Source organism: Silene latifolia, chromosome 4 (genome assembly GCF_048544455.1).
Source record: "Silene latifolia isolate original U9 population chromosome 4, ASM4854445v1, whole genome shotgun sequence".
NCBI classification, from domain to species: Eukaryota; Viridiplantae; Streptophyta; class Magnoliopsida; order Caryophyllales; family Caryophyllaceae; genus Silene; species Silene latifolia.
The window spans coordinates 107,137,735-107,153,807 of record NC_133529.1 but is presented as its reverse complement, the minus strand read 5'-3'; the positions used below and the strand labels follow the sequence as shown (position 1 = coordinate 107,153,807).

The 16,073-nt window shown below is 34.9% G+C and overlaps 2 long non-coding RNA genes across 3 annotated transcripts in view; both read left to right on the top strand.

Annotated features, from left to right (window-relative positions):
• The window catches only part of LOC141652392 (uncharacterized), a 278,323-nt gene that overhangs the window by 224,581 nt on the left and 37,669 nt on the right, over positions 1-16,073 (top strand). The window lies entirely within an intron of this gene.
• On the top strand, positions 3,486-6,516 carry LOC141652393 (uncharacterized). The gene is made up of 4 exons (XR_012547185.1): positions 3,486-3,578; positions 3,678-3,745; positions 4,787-4,873; positions 6,298-6,516. It is a non-coding gene; the product is annotated as an uncharacterized LOC141652393 (long non-coding RNA).

Here is a 16,073-nt window from a genome sequence, read left to right as displayed (position 1 = left end):
AGAGGACGTGAAGGTGTTGTGCATACAAGAAAAGCAACCAACAGTCATAGAGTTCCAAGGCAACGAAACCACCTGATTTGTGCCAAGGAGAACACCACCTGCTCCATGAGTGCCCTAAGTCATCTCTTGCCCTTAGGGGAAGAGGTAAAGCCTTTATACTTCCTTTTTTTAATGGTAAAAACAATAGAGTATTTATGTCTTGGTTATATGGTGTTGAATGCTATTTTGAGAGCAAGTGTTTTTTTGAGGAAAGGAAACTTGAACTGGTTGTGTCTTGTTTAAAGGGTAGTGCTTTGTTATGGTACAATGGCCTTACACTCTCAAGGATGGTGGAAGGGAAGGGTAAAATTAGTCCTTGGTTTAAACTTGAAAGAAACATGAGACTAAAGTTTCTACCTTGCTCTACCATGTATGTGTTGGAGTATGTGTCCTCAACAATAGTGCGATCACATGATTAAATCTCATAATAAGAATACATAAGGGATGATTCAATTATATAGCCAACTGATCAACATTAATCGGTAATGATTGGCTAACAAGAGTTTGACATTACTGTCGTTTGACGGTGGTGATCAGTTGATCCCTTAAGGTCACACCTATAGGACGATTCCCAAACTGTAAAGTTATTTAATCGTATATTGATACGGATTAATTAAATCCTTAAATTGAACAAATTTATTTATAAGTGAGAATTTTATATCTTATTGTAATGTGATTAAATAAGATTCAATTTAGTAATTAATATGTTACATTACTAAAATTGATTAATGTTTATGAAACATTTGAGATAAGAGTAATTAGTTAGTTATAATTAGAAAATGATGTAGATTATATTAACTAAATCTTAAATGACCCATTTTATATACATATAATTGTGAATTACTACTTAAGTTGTTAAGTTTAATTAATTGATTATGTAATGATATTTAATTTGTTAAATATGCATACATTATCTAATAAACATGTCATGTGTCACATGTCATACATTATATGACAATTGACAAATTGTGAAAAATAAAATGGAGTCCATTTTAGTGAAGGGGGCGGTTTAGGGTAGGTATTTTAGGGTGATGATGGTTGTTCTTTTTCATGCAAAGACACCATGATTACCTAAATACACCTAAGCTACTCTATAGTCTTTGATAAGACAAAAGGCAAAAGGGAAATCCCTTCCCCATGCTTGTGATGATCGGCCTCCCTTCCCCATATATGAGACCATTAGTTCTCATAATTGTTTTACCCTATGCTTATGAGAAAATCTCTTATACTCTCCTTCTCACCTTCTCTCATAAAATTGTTTATGTATAATATTTGTTCTAGATCTAATAAAACATCAAAATATTATAGTAGTAATGTAAAATAACATTAGATCTAATTATTTAAGGTTCTAGTAAACATTATCTAGTTAATAATTTTACTAGAGTTTTGGGATGAATCTTGGGTGCAACAAGAGGGGACTTTCTAATTTGAAAGTTTGAGTTCATGGAGGATCATCCTAATGTTCTAAGCTCAAGATCAAGTGTAGGAAGGAGTCCTACACTTGTGCCCAAATTTCGTCCATATTGTATGTAAGAAATATGATCTTCTCCTTATTTTATTCATTTTATCTTGCATGCAACTAGATCCATATGAGTATAAATTATGAGTAATTTATAAAATGTATTAAATAAGTTTACTAGGGGTTTATAAACCTAACAGGATGATTTATGGGCTGAACTTAAAACCCTTAAACAAAATTCCTTGAGTGTCATTGAGTATGCTAAGTTGTTTGAGGAATTACACTTTGTGTGTGACAAAAAAGTTGATCATGTCCAAAAAAAGGAGTTAGATTTTACCATGGCTTGAAATCTAAAATTTCTAAAAGAATTAACTTAGAGTTGAAGAATTCATATGGTAAATTGCTTGAGTTGGCTTTGTGTGTGGAAAAGAGCTTAGCAAGGTCTGGGAATCATGAGGTCTTAGCTAAAAGGGAAAGTTTAGAGGCCATTAAAATAGTCGGGAAAGAAAGGGGTTTAGACCAAAGGGTTGTTAAGCCATGCTTGAATATTGCTCACCATGAGTATAAATGCATTGAGCCAAAAGTTATGGTTGCTTGTACTGAAACGAATAGCTCTTGTACTACTGTTTGGAAAGCCAATGTTTTGAGGTTAAAACCACACTCAACACCACATGTGAGACTATCAATCAAGGGGAGGAGCAAGCCTACACCAACCTTGACCTTCTTAATAATACAAACAAAGGCCAAGTTACTGATTTGGATCCTTTAGAGTTGGTTGTGAAGCGAGGGTTGCCTGACCTTCAAACATTAAATTCCGGACAGTCCATGATGATGTTCATTAGTAGAGGTTGTTGGGATTCCATCAAGGGTAAAGCAAGAGAAGAATATTGGGTTGCTCCATACTCAAATGTGTCAAGTCTGACCTCCTGCACCAGCCCTGGTTTGTGTTTTAAAAGCTACATCTTGGGACGTATAACTTGTACGTTTTCAACCCCACACTTCCATTTTTACATGCTGGTGGGGTTACAAGCCAGTTTTTATCATTTGGGTGCAATTTCATACATGTTAAGAATGCAAAATGGTGATATAAGCTGTAACATTTACATGTTGCTATGGAGTGATGTTGTAAACTGTTTTGGGAAGTTTAGAGGCTTGAAATATCATTATTGGGTGTTATCTCTACTGCTAAGTAGGATGTCCATTTCTGAAATGTTCATTATTCTTCATTAAAGGTGGAAATTATTTTTTAATAGTGAAATGTGTAACACCCCGTATTTTATTAAGTTGGATAAAATTCTTTTAATTGCTATTTTGAATTTAATTACATCATTTAACGATTTATATATATATATGCTTAGCTAATTAATTAATTTAATCATAATTCGATACGTTAATTTTAATAATCATTAATAAGTTTATTTAAAGTTAGTTCGAGTTTATTGGAGTTAGTTCGGGTTTATTTATTTAATAATTTCCGTTCCTTTTACGAGTCCTTTATGAAAGTCGTCCCTTAGTGGATTCAAAATGGATTTAGGAAAAGTCATCCAATTAGCTATTTTGAGTTATTTTGCTAAGTTATCAAATTTCGTTAAACTCCGCTAATTTAGTAAAAATCGCTAATAATTCCGATTCAAGCTGATATCGTATTATTTCCGTTAACTAGCTGAGTTTATTTTATTTTCACTCATTAAATTTATTTTTTATTAATTCCGTTTTATTACTGAAACTTTTACTAAAAACCGATTTTTATTAACTCGAGACGGTTTTAAAAACGAACGAAATTACTTAACGATGAAGTAACGTACGTATAATTAATAGCTAGCAAGCTAGCTGGTGTCTCATTATTATTATTATTATTATTTTATTGTTGTTGTTGTACCCCGACCCTACCCTCCTTCTTTTCCCTTCCTTTTCGTGAATCACCAGCAACAACAAAACAATAGCAATTGTTCATCAACCAAAAACGACATCAACATCCACCATTTTCGTCACTTCAAACCTCAGATCCCGGCCCATTTTTCAACCAAATTTCGTAATTTTTGTACCATTCTCTTCCCCTTTCCTTCCTCCTCCTTTTAAGGTAAGAAAGTCTCCTTTTTGTAGTGGTTTCGTCTTTCGCCGTCTTATAAAAGTGTCGTCTTTTAGCTTCTTTATTCCGTTTTCTTGCCCTTTTATGAAGGATTCGAAGACCCGGGGTGAGGCTCGTGCCTTGTGGACCATTTATTCGAAGAATAAGGGGCGTTTAAGGTAACACGATTTTACCGATCCTAGTATTTTTATTATTATTCGGGGTTATATGTTTATTTGTTATTTATAATACTAGCTTTTATATGTTCTACTCCTAAACGATTTTATGGCGAGACAGGGGACTTAGTTTCGTTTAATGGAGTGCCCAAGTTGACAGAAAGTGATATTTGGTGATAAGATTATTTAGTGTCATATATAGTCACATGAATGTTGGTGTACATATTCAAAATAGCTGTTGATTATCTTGCGTTTGGTGGGTTGTTTTCCAAGCTTCATATCGGAACCCAGCTAAGAGTATTTGGGTGTAAGTTTCGGGACTGTTTTAAGACGGAAAGTGGACTGTTTTGAGTCGATTTTTTTGATAAAATGGTGCCTTTCGGGACTTTTTTTGGGCGTAAGAGTGATCGGGTATAACACGATTTTAAGGGTGGGAAATTCGATTTTTTTGAACTCGGCTTTGGAGCCGTTAAAGGGACTCGAATCGGTCTCTTTTTGATGGGTCCGATAAGTATTAACAATTATTTAAGTGTCGACGTCTCACGCTCCCAACTCTTCCAGGTTTGAGAATAGTGAACAAATTACTCCATGTCGCATTTAATATTAGAAATTACTGAATTACTACTATCGCTCGGAAAGATATCGCTTTGTATTATTGATTTTGGCTTAAACAGCTATCCCTTTGTATACGATTGATCTTTCCCCAGCTGTTTACATGTTTTCTTTTCAATGGGCTGAGTTGTGTTTGAAGTTATAAACCCGTCCTATGGACTGGTTGGTCACAGCTGATTTTGGGTTATAATGGTGGTCCGTTTGGGGATCAGGCGGTGGCTTTGCCTGGCTAGCGCAAAGTGGCTTGGGTGAGTGCAGCCTTAGCCATAGGTGGCTGTTGAGGCGGAAATAGGGCTGCCCAAACGGTCCTTGAGTCGTGGTTATGGATTTCTTTAGGCGCCTAGTTTAGTTCATTTGAAATAATTATATTTCCGACTCATATTTTATATAATGATAATTCGTTAATATCGTCCTTTCACATAATTATTTTAGGTGACTCATATGTGGTTGAAGATGAAGAGTAATTTTGGGTTTTAGAAGCTTTCTCAAGTTTATTGCTTGTCTCTTTGCTAGCTTAAGGTAACTATTCCGAGTTACTCGACGAATAAATGTCACATTAGTAGTTAATGTTGTGCTTGTTGTTTGTTAAGTGTTTAGGGATTGATAATGTGTTACTTTCGTTTTTCACATGATAGAAATTAGAAATAGCATGAGAATAATATAGCGATAATTGTAATGTTGGATGATTATGCCGAAAACTGAGCCTTGGTCCCTTTGACTGATTCGATGTCAGTCAATTGTGTGATTGGTCAGCCGCAATTTAACCCGTACCTGTCGCAGGGCTGGGGTTGCGGGTAAAAATTCGGTTGGATGAAATTTTGAATGAATTAGATAATCGGCCTTTTTCTTGTTTTAGGCCATTTATTATATTTTTATTTCACATGTGTAGTTAATTGATTTAAGTAGCTTCTTATATTGTAGAAACGGCCCTAGATTCCCCGAAACCTTTAATATGGTTAATATTGTTAGAATTGGAAATTGGTATTGAATTCTTATTGAGGACACTGTTGGATTTGTATGCTGAATAGACAATTATATAGCCTTTCACATGATAGAATGTTAGAATTCATGTTGGTAAGTGGGACTTTTTGCCCTCTTATGGTTAAATGGGTGTCTTAATTGACTTGTGTGGTGAGTCGTGGGTGGTGTGGGCTAAAGTATTCAAGCTGGGACTAGGTCCTAGGTGAGTATTTCGGCCTTCATCATAGATAGGTCTTTATAGTCTCTGACGAGTATATGTTCACTGCTTGATAGCCTTTGTGTTCCTGACTAGTGGATTTATATCCAAGTTGGGGCATGACCTCAGGTACTTATTTTGATAGTATGGGGTCAGCTTAAGTACTAGCCAACCCTTCGGTGGTGTCCTTAGGGTACTCACTTCACTTTGTTTTAAAAAAAAGTTGTGAGTCTTGGGTGCGGTGGTGTGTATCCGCATGTCTAGGTCTCTTGTGATTTTAGGCTAGGGTTGTGTTGTCTCTTGGCCATGTTTTCTTAATAGTAACCGCCGAGCCAAGATACCGGTTCGATTACCTTCCCTACCTCGTGGTATAGACTCGAGTTACAAAGTGACTATTGACCGTACTAAGAACTTATGCCTGTCTTTGATATATTGCCCTTTCTTGTATGGTGATTCTATGAATCATAGAAGGTGAGATGCAAGCCGGCTATGGTTGATAGAGTTTGGATTCCGTGTGTTATTTGACTCACATGATAGTGTAGCTTGAGTCGGTCTAGTATTCACATGCTAGGACTATGTGTTGTTATATTGTTGTTCACATGATAAGCACGATTGTCTAGCATTTATATGCTAAGGCTATGTGTTATTCATATTCATATTCTTATGTTTACATGTTATATTAATTATGACATTTCGTGGCTGGGAGAACTCGGAGTTACTCCCCACTGACTGTGGCTTTCGTATTTGTATAAAATGCGAATGACAGGTAGGTGATGCATATATGGGGTACATGGACGAGCTAGCGAGCAAAGTAACCTTGGAACCTAGACTGGTTTTATTTTATTGTGACCCTTAAACCCTTTTTATGTCACATACATTTTAGGGACATATGTCTCCCTTTCTCATATTTGGTTTGTATAACTTTCTTTTCGCGACTTTAGCGATGTTTCATTCTTGAGATTTATTTTGGACCTTGCATGTTTGACACCTTCCCTTTTGGATATCTTTATAACAGGTTCAGGTTTTAAAAATTACAGGTTTTTACCCAATTGAACCTATTACAATCATATCCTGTCAGTTTTTCTGTAGAATTACGTGTTTACTTTTCCGCAATAAATGAGGGTGTCACAAAATGGATCAATTAAAACCCTGGTGGCCAGTTCTGAAATTGCTGTAGTTTGAGGTGAATATTGTGCAAATTCATTGTAAGGGTTTGTTGGAAATGTCTGGGATATCAAGTGCAAGTTCTTTACATGGCCTTGGAGGAGTTTCAGCATTTTTGGTGATGTTTATGTTCAGAATAATGCACAAAAACAGTAGCAGCCCCTTATTTGCATTATTATGCTCTACTAGTTGTGTTAATTCTAATTGTGGGTTAAGTTTGGGTGCTTACATGTTGTTGGTCATCCAAGGTGATGACGTAATTGTTGTTAAGCTTGGGGTAGAGCCATCTTGGCCTTTTGAAGAAGGGTGCATGGACTCAATTAAAAGGAAAATAGGAATGGGCACATATAGAGGCAATGAGAGTGCGCATGTTTCAGGCCTGAATGTCCAATTTCAATCCTTGTTGCTGAACTTGTTGGTGTTGCTCCTATAAGTCCAAGGCAAGCTATCATGGTATGTGATTCAGGAAGGACATTCCCTCCTACTATTATAAGAGAACTTGTTAATGAGGGTGAAAATATACATCAACAAATCCTCTAGTGTCTCAAGTGTGATTGTGAGAATTTTGAAAACAGTGGCCTGAAATATCAACATTGGTTTGATCTCCTTAATAGTCCAAAACATACTCTTTGGGTACATGATCCAGGAATCAATGCGTGTGCTTGTAGCCAACCCTCAAGAAGATAAAATCAAGGAAGTGAAGCCCTTAAGGATGAATTTGGGAATAGTGTAACACAGTTCTTACCATTTACAATTCTGATTTATAACCCTGTTGGAGGTCATAATAATTAATCTCTTGAAGTAGTATTCAAGCTTGAAAGAGCTTGAGTCTTATGAAGCTTCATGTGGGATGCATTCAACCTAAGTAGGTTTTTCATGTTTTCAATAATGGGTGAACTCATCTTAAGTAAAGTATTTTTTATGCATTCGAAATTTGAGGGCAAATTCTTTTAAACCTGGGGAAGTTGCAGCAGGAGTTAGAGGCAAGGGTCCTTCATTTTTCAAACCAAAGGAACATTCCATGGGACTGTCATACGCAATGAAACAATTGGAAGCATTTTAAGAACAAAATGAACTTACATTCAGAGCATTCTGTTTTGATTTCAAAATTAAGGTCATTGTGTTTACTTCATATCTGGAGTTCTACTTGCTTAAAATTTATGTTCTTTATATGGACAAAATCTTGAAGAAGTCTACTTTCCTATGACTTTGGAATCAGCAAGATTCATTGAGTAGATGTTTCAGAAGAAGGCTTCAAAGACTGTCATGCATGAATGCAATCCAGTTTTCTGAAATGACCTGTCAGTGTTCAAAATAGAATAACTTAAGATTCACTCAATGTTTAAGGTTAATTCTTTTTTGAGGTGAAAGCCAACTTCATTAGCTTTCTATTGGGCTATCATAGGTATTTTTAGCCAACTGAGCTAGGAGATATGATTTTTCAAAGCTCCTGCTGATGCACATGAAAACTGCTGAACAACCATTCCTGACCTGAACTTACTCAAAGCTCTATATCTCTCAATTCATGCCATTTTCTTTCATAATTCCAATTTGATATGGAAGCCAAACACACTTAGCTTCTTTTTGGATACTCATGGGTCTCCTAGTTCCCCCTGATAAAAAAGATAAAGCCCCTGCAAGAAGTCCCTAGATGCTGAACACTTACAGCAGTTGGTCACCAGTGACCTGAAAGCGCTGAAGCCTCAATATCTCGAGTTTCAGGTCATTTTTTTAGGTGATTCTTTTTTGACATGAAAGCTAACTTCCATATCTTTCATTTGGCACCTGTAAGGCATTCTACTCCATTTTGAGCTAAGAGTTATGGACACTGCAAGCCTGACCTGATTTTAGAATGCAATGGCAAAGTATCTATTTTGCAGTTGTGTGTTGTAAGGGCATTAACATTATCACACACACTTGAAGGGCACGTCCAAGGAGTTAAATTGGTCCCTAAATGATCCTTTGGAGTAGGAAGCTCCAAGAAGTGACCCAAGCGTAAAACTATCTCCCTACTCGTTTTACGTCTCCTCAACAACCCAACACAACACACCAAAACTCCGCCATCCATCTCCTCCAACATTCACAAGTAACCAATGCATACAATAAACACCAATTATGTCTTTCCACATAACCATAAATCACAATTTGACATAAATGCACATGTTCACCAATTAAACCCATTTAATAACCAACAATTCTCCCAATTCATGTTATAATGCCATTTAAGTGAATATGTGAAACCAATATGACTTACCAAACATCATGACATGATGAATATCCAATAATAGTGTACAACCAACATTAGATTCTCAACAAAGCATATTAAAGTGCAATTGTGACATGTAACATGTAATTCATGACAAATAACACAAATGTAAACAACCATATTACTAAGATCGAGTGGGGAAACCATACCTCTTGCAAATCTTCACAACAAAGCAAGCACACTAGAATGGTTCCTCTAGGAAGTCTCCTCCTACAACAATTAATGAAATATCTATACATCCTACAACATTAATAATACTAATTAACCCTTAATTAACCCACTTAATTAACCAAAATCCTAATTAAAATTCCATAAGACAACATTCACAAAAACTAGGGTTTACTAACATAAATAAAGGAAAATGGGGTAAATAATTACTTACAAATGTAAACAAATGAAAAAAAATGGAGTTTGAGTACAAATCTTCAAGGGTGTGGTGAGAATCTTGAGAGGATAAGGTTATGGAAGATTTTGGGGGATTTTGAGATATGGTGGAATGTTTTAGGGTTGTGAAATGAGGGAAAATCTGAAAAGGTGAGTATATATACCAAGGCCTAACAACATAAAGCCCACACGTGGAAACAAGATTGATCCGTACACTCGGTCGAGTGCTGGGTGGCACTAGGTAAAGTACACGGCACTCGGTCGAGTGCACCAGCCACTCGGCCAAGTGACTCACTAATAGGAGCTGGTAAATTGCCAGAGGGCACTCGGTCGGCGTACTCGGTCGAGTAGAGTGCCACTCGGTCGAGTACTCAGCTGTACTCAACCGAGTGCACTACTAGAAAATACGGGGTATTAAATTTATGTCTTAGTAGTGTTAATTCACTCATTAAAATAACACACAACATTATAGTTCAAGTGATAAAATATTGTGAGCAATTGAAGTTTGAGCAACACTACCAAAGTGGATGATTATTGTCCGAGCAAGACCGAGACCCTTGTGCAAGAAACCAGGTTACTTGCATAAGTAATCTAGCTTACTTGACCAAGTAATCTTGCTAACCACACATATACAAATATGGGTTAAGTTTTTGATCAGGAAATAAGCTTTAATGGTTGTGTTTATGGGAACCATAAACATTTCCATTTATGTAAAAGTAAACAACCCAGTTTTGATAAGTGTCTTTTTGTGCAAGCAAACTTTTTTACAAGACATCAAAAGCTTCTTTTCATTTTAAATAATCAAACCATATTTTTTTTAAGTGTATAAGGTTTGTCGAAAGTTTGGAAAACAATTTACAATAGTTTAAATATTTTCGAAATATTTTCTTTCAAAGACGAGTTAGAAACCACAGTGAATGCACTGTGTATTTTGAAACACTTAGCACTTATACGTGTTTAATGATCTATTTACAACACCATGACTCTATCTACAACATTCTTCATCTTTGATCATCCTTGTGCAATCTTCATTCACGATTAGAGCTTCCAAGCTATAAGATTAAAACTTAAAAAGCACACGATTAAATAAACGAGATTAATTTGTCTTGGGCATCTTCAACAATCATTATCATCAAATTGGATCTCAACAGTTTTGGAGAAGGTTAATGACGTTTCGGATAAATTAAATGAGAATAGGAGAAGAATAAGAAGGGTAAACAAGGGAAAGAAATCGACTTAACGGGTAGTCCTTCCACTAGTTTCAATAAAAGGGGAGAGGTATAAAAGATGAGAGTATATTGGTAGTTAATAAATTACTATTTGGAGTACTCCTATTAAATAACCCTTAAATAAATGACAAGTACTACTTTAAAGGGTAAATCAAATATGTTAGAAAAATTGGTCCACCTGCTATCCATTATCAGTATGTTCTGTTGATCATCGATTATTCAGATTTCAATTAATTATCAAGTACTTTATGTTGCATTATAAGATAAAACTTAATTTCAAATTCTTTTATAAAATTAGTCTGATGTGTTGATGACTGACTCAAACAACAAGAAGATGATTAAAAGAATAGATAAAGATAATTATCATTAAGTAAACTAAAGTTAACAAATCTAATCCCTCTCAAAACCCTAATTATTATGAATCACATATGTTTTAACAACCACTACTTCAATTCTAGTAGTCAAACAACTGAGTCAGTTAACTAGAATAGCAATAAATCAATAATAAATACATTTAGCAATTTCCAATTCAGAAAAAGGTATAAATAATTTAATAGAATTAAACACAAGGAATATTGAGTAAAAAAAGGTCAAAGGAGTTAAATAACACTTGACAAGTGAAAAAAAAAAGGTCAAGGAAGTTAAATAACACTGGACAAGTAAAAGGGATGAACGGTAAGTCGGTAACACCCCCATTTATCCATAAATCTTAACTACACATTCTCAAATGAATAAGGGCGTTCCCATTATGGCGAACCGTGGTAACAATATTTAATTAAACAAACAAACATCACTTTATCAATTATCAACCAAAACCAAATACAACTTAGCTCGATTGATTTAGAACTTCTACCGCGTAGCAAATGAATAATTGTGAAATCCATCTATAAACTACCCAGCTACTCGTGTTCACCCATTTCCGTACAAGCCACCACATCCAACTGCAACCGTTATATCCACTTGTATATAACAATACTCTCCAATATGACAGGTAAATATCATATGGATCATCACACACTAGTAACTTGAAAATGATTTGTAGACACGCACGCATTCATGCATTTATACCACACAGCGTCAACCAAAGATCGATTGAGTAAAGGTAAATGATCGGAGCTAAATCGTCACACTGAAATCAAACAAAACCCTATGTAAACTATCAAGAAGATAGCGGAAGGGAAGTAGGGTATATCCACATAGACGGTCGTGTTTAGGTTATTGTTCAAGTTGTCTAAAATAGAAGTGCAATTTCAAAATTTGGGTTGAAGTTAATAATCTAATCTACACTAAACAAACTAAAGCAATAATTAAAATAACGATTAAACTAAACGAGGAATAAAACAATCAAATTAGGGAAACTAAATTTGATCGGATTCATATAAGGTAATGAGGGAATCTATGAAAACGGTGTAAGTAGATTAATGTTCTATTTTGAAGAAATATTGGTCCTTTGGGCCTTACACTGTCCTAGGTCGACACAAGCAGGTTCGCGTACACAAGGTTTTCCTAGAAATTATAAGCACGACTCTATGCTAGCTAAGGCTTTCAATAATATAGCGATCATGTAATAGGTGAATGAAACATAAGATTAGTCAATCAAACATTTTATCATGTGGTGTGCAATAATTGAAAATAGAATCAATAATCACATCTATCCACTAACAATCATAGAATATCTCCTAATTAATTCACATAATCCCCCTACAACCCTAGTATTGATCACTAGTCACTACTCAGTACTCACGCATAGCTAAAGTAATCATGACAATACAAATGAAGTAAAACAAGTAATAAATCACAAACATGATCTAAAGCAATTAACAAAATTAGGCAAAGATTGATGAACTAAAGAGTGAATAAAGATTATACCAACTAATTAGTGAAAAACAATAGAAATAAGAAGAAAAAAGAAGAATCCTTGATTAATAATAAGATCTTGTCACCCAAATCTTCAATACAATCCCAAGAATTCAACAAACTAAACTAGATTAAGGATTAAACTTCAAGTAAGGAAAGATTAAACTAATTAAGGACTAATTTGATGTAATTCTAAATTTAGAGTTTTTGTACTCTCTAATTACAATGTACGGGTATTTATATGATTACAAAAGGATGGGAAATGGATTCCATAAATTTTGGTACAGGAAGAATTACCCGATCGGGTAGGGGCCGTCTCAATCAGGCAGCCTCCATGATCCTCCTTAATGATCCTCTTTGACAAGAAGAATAACTACATAAAAAACCTTTCTACCACTGAGTATCGAAAGTTTATATAGGTTGCCAGAAATGAAAGTCGACTAATAATGACAACAAATAAAGAAGAACCGACTACCTGACGAGCCTTCAAACTAATTCAACCGCTAGCATTTTTATCTTCAAAGTCCATTATTCACATTTCTGTGATTTCGTCTTCGTCTAAGAGAGCAAACAACAAATCTAAAGCCTTCGTAGGGTTCCGGAAAAACAAGATCATGTGATACAATTTATCACCAAAATTATGTGGTTTCAGTAACCACACCCTTTATTTCCTTCACCACGCCCCTGCGATTCTGTATGACTCCAAGAAAATAATCTTTCATTTGGCATTACCTTATCGCAAAGACTAATCAAACAAAAGCATATCAGGCTCACAAACTATTCACATCCACAATCTTCAAATAGAAAGATACAAATTCAAATACAACAGTTCTTCCTAAGGCGATAAACATAAGTTCAATGACGAGAAACAGGGTATCCAAATAATGAAAACTCTTTCCAATACAAGACAACTGTTGGTGGCACTGTTAGAAAACCCAAAACACACTCACAAAAAATGAAGTCCACGACAGTAAGTCATTAACTAGGAAGACGTATAATAAAACCGGTCAAGAGAAAGCTGCCATATGCTCCACCAGCGATCTCCCTGCTCAATGACGCACCTACAGACCATCATGCCAGTCATATCGGCAAATTATATCCTACTCCCATGAGTAGGGAGTAGGATACTCTCATCATTTAGTTATTGGAAAACTATAAAATTAAAATTTAAAACCTTTAAAATTTAAATTTGATACATTTGAAAAATATAAAAATTAGTACTACAATTTATAATTTTCGTTCCTCTATAAATAGAGATCACTTTTGATATATTTTGGTGTTTATTTTAATTTTACTCACATATTCACATCACATAATTGATATATTCATAACAATGAGATATTCACATCACGTAATAAACATACTCATCAGATATTCATATTACATAATTAGCATATTCACATAGATTAAAAATTATATTCACAAAGTAAAACTCACATACTCACACAACTAATATAGATATTCAAACCATATAACAGACATGTTCACAAATTACTTGTTCATAAGAACAACAAACATTTTATCGAGTTACTCACAGATATTCATTTAACAAAATATACATATTCACACAATTTAACATGTGAATATGTCACTTAAATTTTGTGAATATATATTTAAATATTATAAACGAGTTTCAAAATATAGCAAATATGATCTTTTTTTATTGAGTAAACAATATTATGAACATTAGTGATTTTTTGTTTTTTAAAATTGGTAGTTAGATTAAAAATAAAATCATTTTAAATATATATGCACCTTTTAATAACTACCCACTATACATTACAATTAAAAAAAAATTATGGGAGTACCATGCACCATACTCTTGGGTGCATGGTATAAGAATTGCTTAAACCATGAGGCTTGGATGCCCATATCGGAGTGAAAAGCCTAACAAAATTGAGTATAACACTACCTTAGTCTGAAGTTAAAAATAGTAAATAAAATGCTATTTGAGAGTAAGCAAACTCCCTTAAAACTAGTGAAAGCCTCAATATCCTCAACGAGTAAACACGTACATTAAGAGGATTAAAAATGAGTGCAAAAAAAGGTTCTAGTAAACAAAGAAACTCCCATAAACCACAAGGCCTGGCGAGAGACAAACCTAAATAAAATCAGAAAATCACAACAATCATGTGTGAGATACAGACTTCAAGGAATCATAAAAGCTAAAGATAGTATATAAAATGCTATTTAAGAGTAAACAAACTCCCTTAAAACTAGTGGACGCCTCAATACCCTTAACTTCATGACACATACATTATGGGTTGCAAGCCTGTAGCAAAAGTTTTAACTTAGTAAGTAAAGGAAACACACGCTATAAGAGGATTAAAATTTAGTGAAAAAAAAGGTTCAGGTTAACAAAGAAACTCCCATAAACCATGAAGCCTGGTCAGAGACAGACCTAAATAAAATCATAAAATTTCAACAATCATGTGTGAGATACACACCTCAAGGAATCTAAAAAGCTAAAAATAGCAAGTAAAAAGTTCAGCAAGTGTGACAAACTCGCTTCAGTGAAAAAACTCCATCCTTAACTTCACGTCAAATATACAGCATGCTCCAAGCCTACAGCAAAAGCTCACGGAACGAAAACACATTTGACTACAAGTGAAATCCAGCAGACAAATGAAAAAAAAAAACATTTAGGTCAACAAACTAACTCCTGTAAACCACGAAGCCTGTTCTTGTAATGGAGTGACATACCTACATAATAAGTAATCAAAAGAATAATGAGTAGGATGCACTTATCCTTCACTCGTACGTTAACAAGTGTGTATAAAATGTTCCGTAAGTGTAAGCAAATTCCATTACAACCAATAGAAGAGACCATATCCTTGAACTTTATGAAAGACAAATTGAGGGTTGAAAGTGCGTAGCTGATTTCTCTAGAGTGAAGACTCCAAACAAGACTCCAAAGAATAAAGCACGACCTTAACTGATTTCTCTAGAGTGAAGACACAGGTTCGGCAGTAATCCATTCATACAAAATCCACGAACCTCAAAGTTGAATGAGAAGAAAACGATCCATTCAAATATCCACCAAGTCCTCTAGACAGTCATGACTCTTCTGCACAAATCTGAAGGAAAGAGGATCGTCCACACAAATGTACAACATACCGCTTATTGCCCGCATGTCTAAAGCCTAAATCAAATTCTATCAAAAGGAAGATATAAAATAGATTCTCTTGACTACTGCAACAAGATTAAAGAGTAAATGCAGTGCCACTGTCCAATAGGTTCCTCCTGACAGGTTCTGCAATGATTCTTCGGCTTGAATCTAATTGAGGAAAGAATGTTCATGCAGAACTTGTGACATAGTAAGATTAGATCCATCCTTAGAGGTGAGGGGAAATTAATTTAATAAAGAGGGGGTGGTTAATTCTCTCTTCTATCGCTGATTCAGTAATGTCCTTGTTCCACAAAACTAGCTGCTGAGTAAAACCTCAACTTACATAAGGCAAGAAAACAGATACATACCACAATCGCTTTCATTTTCCTGAAAGTTCAATTAAGGGACAATCCGAAGAAACTGAAGACATCACTAAGCATCAATGTCATCTTTGTCTAGTATCAAAACCATTACATCCAGCCATGACCACTGCTGCCTACTGTACAGTGAAGCTTAAGAACAATACTGAAAGA